The sequence below is a fragment of the Ammospiza caudacuta genome, chromosome 8, assembly GCF_027887145.1.
Source record: "Ammospiza caudacuta isolate bAmmCau1 chromosome 8, bAmmCau1.pri, whole genome shotgun sequence".
NCBI lineage: Eukaryota > Metazoa > Chordata > Aves > Passeriformes > Passerellidae > Ammospiza > Ammospiza caudacuta.
In genome coordinates, this window is record NC_080600.1 from 7,379,797 (window position 1) to 7,385,796 (window position 6,000).

The window sequence follows — 6,000 nt, forward strand, 5'->3', positions numbered from 1 at the left end:
TATATATATTCATATATATAGGCATTGTGGGGCAATTTAGGTTGCCTCAAATACATATTAAAAATTATTTGTTTATTTATGTATTTATATATTCATATATATATAGGCATTTTGGGGCGATTTAGATTGCCTCAAATACATATAAAAATTTATTTATTTATTTTTATATATTTATATTTTTATATATTCAATATATATAGGCATTTTGGGGTGATTTAGGTTGCCTCAAAAACATATTAAAAATATACACATATTTATTTATTTATATATATATATTTATATTTATATATATTCATATATATAGGCATTGTGGGGCAACTTAGGTTGCCTCAAATACATATTAAAAATTATTTGTTTATTTATGTATTTATATATTCATATATATATAGGCATTTTGGGGCGATTTAGATTGCCTCAAATACATATAAAAATTTATTTATTTATTTATTTTTATATATTTATATTTTTATATATTCAATATATATAGGCATTTTGGGGTGATTTAGGTTGCCTCAAATACATCTAAAAATACATATTTATTTATTTGTTTATTTTTATATATATTCATATATATATATATATAGGCATTGTGGGGTGATTTAGGTTGCCTCAAATACATCTAAAAATATATATATATTATATATTTGAGACAACCTACATCGACCCAAAACACTAACAGCTATTTCCTCCCCCACCATACACAGCTTTTACTTTAGTATTTTAAAAGATTAAAAGACTGTTTCCCCCTTTTACTGGTTACCAATATTGCCATATTTCTAATCATTAAAGCAGACAGCATTAGTGTTTCTGCTCTTTGTCAGCTTCAGCTATTTGAGGCAAACACACATATTTTTATGGGGTTTTTTTTCCCCCAAGCTCAGCAAGTGAGGGGAACCTTGCACTGCTCTGTTTCCTTGCATGGCAGTGGAGCATTGGCATGCTTGGACTGGGGAAGCTGGAAGCAAAGGTAAATGGAAGGGGGCTCAAAACTGAAATGCAATTGTAAATTCAGTGACAGGACAAATCCCATTGGCTTCTCTGCCCACTGAAACACATCCTTACAAAAGCACAAGCTCAAGGGGTTCCAGCAGGACTCTGATAAAATCTAAGCCCACATAGACTTGTTAGCAGGATTGAAAAAGAGGATGGAAAAGTGATGGGAAAACTGGAAACAAGCTAAAGGTGAACTGGCAGAGCAGTGAAGTAGAATGTGACACCACTGAAGAAGCCAGCAAGAAGAATACTTGGCAAATATTTAACAAATGTCATTACCAGTACCCCAATAAAATGTTCAATTAATATTTCCTTGTGGTTTGGGACAAGCTCTGCCATTTGAAACAGGCCAGCAACAGATCCCACTGAGCAAATGAACTCCTTTGTGCATACTCAACCACGGGTACAAGACCAGTGAAATACAGTCCCAAGAGCTGGGGGTTCATATTTGTTTTACATATAAATACAAATACACAATGCCAAGGAGGAGGACACCAAAGAAGTGTTTTAACCCAAGGTTAAGCTGGCACAGCTGGGCAGGGAGCACTCAAGTTCTCAAAGCCTGGAGGGAGCATCACTTAGCCCACAGCACATGGGGACAGCTGGTTACAGGGACCCTACAGAGGCACAGCGTGGCATACCAGCACAAAGGGAACCCGGAAGATGAAGGAAAACTCCTGAAATATTTGATTTATCCCATCTTATGCATTTATGGGCAAGTTAGCCTCAACACTTGGTTTGCAAGGTGTTTGGACGCTCCAGGTACAGACAGTCTGCAGCTTCCCCTGATTTGAAACCTGCAAATGAACCTCGAGGACAAGCTCCAGGTATACTGCAGCAAGTTTCTGGATCACAGATACACCTTCAGCTGGCTTTAAAAAGTTTCTACTCCCCAGAAAGCACAAAGCATTTGAAAGAGAGATAAAAAGAGCAAACTGAGCTAAACCCACATGCAACTTTAACCTTTGTTTTGAACAAGTCCTGCTCCTCACCCCTGCAGCCCCATGGGTTTAAGGTTGAAGACTCAACTCCAGATTTTCAGCAGGCTATAAACAGGCAACTCCACTGCCCATGGGAGGAAGCAATCTCCCCTGGCAGGGTGGGCAGGCCCTGGCACAGGGTCCCAGAGCAGCTGTGGCTGCCCCTGGACCCCTGGCAGTGCCCAAGGCCGGCTTGGATGGGGCTTGGAGCAGCCTGGGACGGTGGAAGGTGTTCCTGCCATGGATGGGCTTCAAGGTCCCTTCCAACCCAAACCATTCCATGATTGTATGGCCAGGAGAAGCACAGGCACTGCCCACGGGGGCTGCAGTCACTCTGCTCTCCAGGAGTGGGCAAACCACAGGGCTGGTGCTGAAAGCACAACAACCTGACAAGCTGGGCAAAGCCTCCCCCAAAAATCATCCCTCAGCTAACACAGGTCCACGGGACATGCAAACCTTCCCAGGCCAGATGCTCCAAGGGCTCAGGAGGCAGTCTGGAGTTCAAGCCTTTAAAGATTTGGGCAAAACATGTTTCTGCAAGACAAGCCACTGCCATCTGCACCTACCTAAATACCTCCTATCAGGTCCTGCCACCAGGTAACTTCCTCAGGAGTTCATCCCCAGGTGTCTCTAAACACACCACTACTAGTTTAAGAAAAACCCCCCATTCTTGTATTTACCTTTTCCTGCTGTTACTGCACTGCTGTTTTTTACCTTTTCTGCATTACTGGGACATTGCCTGTGAAACATAAGCACAGGCAAGATTAAGCAAGAAACTATCCTTACTGTTTTCATCTACTCTTGGAATGGTTTGGGTGAAAAGGGACTTAAAGGCCATCCAGTTCCACCCCCCTGCTATGGGCAGAGACACCTTCCCCTATCCCAGGCTGCTCCAAGCCCTATCCAACCTGGCCTTTCTTTATTTTCCTGGTGATTCACTATTAAAGGCAAGCAAGAAAGTGAAACTAATTTCCACTATGGAGGCCGCAGGCATCCTACACCAGGACCTGTGTTTCCTCCACCCTGGAAACTCCCTGGGCTTCTCAAGAACCTGGTAACTCACACCTGGCAGCTCTCCTCTGCTTTAGGACAGTCCATTTAGCAGATTTTAGGAGGTGGCAGCACACAGACACAGGCTGCCCACCAGACATCTCCTCCCAAGGGAGCACAAGCTTTTCATGCCTTCCTTCCACGCCTCCATCCCGCAGAGCAAACGACAAAATTCTTCTGGTGTTCTGAGCTGATTTCCAAAATGCTTTCTCTAATCTGTCTCCTTTCTAAAGCTAAGTCCTGAAGCAAAACAAACAAACAAACATAAAAACAGGGTGGCAAAGTTAAAATTGTGAAGATTTAAGGATATTTTTTCCCCTAAGTTTAGACCACCAAGGGCACAGCTTAACACCAACACCGGGAATCTGTCAGATGCACACGCGAAAAGGACGGAGGGGAAAAAAAAGCAGAGAATCCTGGAAAGCTGCATCTTCCACATTTCACTTTACCCAGAAAATCTGCAGTCACTAAAACTTACTCTAACTGGGTGGCATTTTACATTTCCAAATGTAATTGAGTGAGCGTGTTGCCATGGCGACAGCAGGGTTCTGCAATAACTTTGTTGCCTTGTAATTGCTGTATATTTGTATACAAGCAGCTGAGCTTTCTTTAATTCAAATGCCCTCAACTCTTCCCAGCGAGGGCTGCCGAGCGACGGCGGCAGCTTTTTAGGCTGAGAACTCTCAACAGCGGTGCTGGAAACATCAGAAACCATTAAAACTCAGCGCCGCGACCGACCGCATTACACACACGCACAGAGAAAAAAAACACCCCACCAGGAAACCCGGCCAAGAACCAGATTATTATATAAACTTCAGAGCTCCTTAGCTTTTAAAAATGTTGCCGTTGCAACGACAACAACAACAAACAAGAAGGAAAAAAAGCACGATTCGGATAATTAACTCCAGGTAGATTTGGCAGCGAGCGGAGCACTTTGAGGGCAGGGAATAAACGCAGCGCGGGTCCCATTTATTGACAGGGCGCAATACCAGCAAATCCAAACGCTTTGGCCAGGGGATTATTCGCTCGCCGTCGTCCAGAACAGCGCTTGCTCCATCTCCCCGGCCTCCGAGCAGCGCTGCGAGCACAAGGGGATGCGGCTGTGGGAAAAGGAGGTGCCTGGTGGGAGAGAAGCGGCAGGACGGCAGGGAGCCACAGCCCCGCCGCACGCCCCATCCATGCCAGGCTTTTACAAGGCATTTTCACACCCTCCATCCACCCACACCTTCCCGACACACATCCCCACTCCTTGCGAGCGTTCGCGGAGCTGTAATCCAGCCCGGAACATGAGGCAAGGCTGGAACACGAAATCCTCCCGGTACGGGCCGTCAGCGATTTATGCCAAAACAATTTATTGACAGGCAAAACCCCCAAAAACCCAGCGCCTTCCCCTGCCGCGGAGTGGGCGCACAGCACAATTACGCAAGTGCTTCGAGGCAAGGGCAGGTTCCCCTCCCCTCCAGCCGCTGCCCAGCACTGACAGCGTCCAATTTATTGTTATGTAAATCCATCAGCCCCGCCGAGCTGTCACCGACACCCCGGCGGGCAGCGTTTTTTGGGGGCAGCGCGCAGCATCTTTCCCCTGATAAATCCCTGCAGCAAAACCCACACGCGGCTGCCGGGCAACACCTCCCTCCCTCTCGCCAGCCCCGGAGCTCGCTTCTTTCTGCTTCATTTCGCCCCGAGCAAGCCGAGCCTTCCCGGTTTCACCGAGCCACACGTGGTGTGTCCCCCCTGGAACCCCCAAAAACCGGAGCTCTGCCCGCGAGGCTGCAGCGCTGGGCCTGGGAGCCGGGATTGCCACGGCCGGGCTCCCCGAGAGCAGCACCCCCGGTTTGCTCCTCCCGGGCACAGAAAAAGCCATTTTGGGGCTTTTCTTGCAGGAGGAGCCGAGCGCCGCGGGGCCCGAGCCCGGCAGCCCCGGACGCAAACTTTCCGCAAGTCCCGCGTTATTCGCGGCATGAGGACGAGGGAAGGACGCGCGGGGGGACAGGATGGAAGAACCGACTCCGGGCCGCGGCCCGCTCGGGCGCCGCAGGGCCCCGCCGCGGGCGTCGCCCCCGCCGCAGGGCCGCGCCCGCCCCGCCGAGCCGCGGGGCCGGGCCCCCGTGCGGCGCTGCCCGCGGCCCGCCGCTCGCTCGCCTGCCCCGCCGGTCACTCACCGCTGCCCGCATCGCCTCGCCTCGCCCCGCACGGACCGAGCGCCGCCGCCGCCGGGGGGACGAGGCGGAGCCGCGGCCGCCCGGGAGGGGCGGGGCGAGCGCGCGGGGGGGGCGGGGCTACAGGCGGCGGCAGCCCCGCCCGCCCCATTCACAAAAAAACCGGGTCCCGCGCGCTGAGTGGGCGGCGGCGCTGCCCGTCACGCCCCCCGCGCCCCGCCCACCCCGCCCGCCGCGCCCGGGCCGGGCCGATGGCGCGCGGCGGCCCCGCCCCTCCCGGCGCGCCGCCCAATCAGCGCGCGGCCTGGGGCGCCGCGCGGCTCAAATCCGCCCGCCACCAGCGCGCGGGCGCCTGTGATTGGCCGCGCCAGCTGCCCGTCACCTCCCCCTCCCGCGGCCGCAGCGCAGCGGCGACCAGCGGCCCCCGGGAGCGGCCCCGCCGCGCCGCCAGCCCGCCGGGCGGGGAGGCGAGCGGCCTTAAAGGGCCCGCGCCGCGGGCAGCCCGAGCGCGACGGCGGGGGCGGCGCGGCTCGGCGGCGACGGAGCGCCGCGTACTGACCTGGACGGTGGGCGCGGCGGGGACGCTGCGCGGCGATGGCTCCCCAGGCGCGGAGCGCGCCACCGACGGACTCAGCCCGTGACGGGTTCCGCCATCTTGGAAATTTTTTTAGATGGGGAGTCACGTGGTGCAACCATTTTTTCCTCGCGGCCAATCAGCGGGCGCGGGTTATTTATAGCCGCGCGGGGGAAGGGGGACCAATCGGACCCCGCCCCGCGCGCCCCCGGCCACGCCCCGTGGCGCGCGGCCCGTCGCCATG

The 6,000-nt window shown here is 52.5% G+C and overlaps 1 protein-coding gene across 1 annotated transcript in view; it reads right to left on the reverse strand.

Moving 5' to 3' along the window:
• HDAC4 (histone deacetylase 4) overlaps positions 1-5,235 on the reverse strand; it is a 178,311-nt gene extending 173,076 nt beyond the window's left edge. Inside the window, exon 1 of the mRNA XM_058809255.1 lies at positions 5,186-5,235. The gene's annotated coding sequence lies outside the window, so the exon portion shown is untranslated. The remainder of the gene's footprint in view (positions 1-5,185) is intronic.
• Positions 5,236-6,000: the final 765 nt, after the last annotated feature.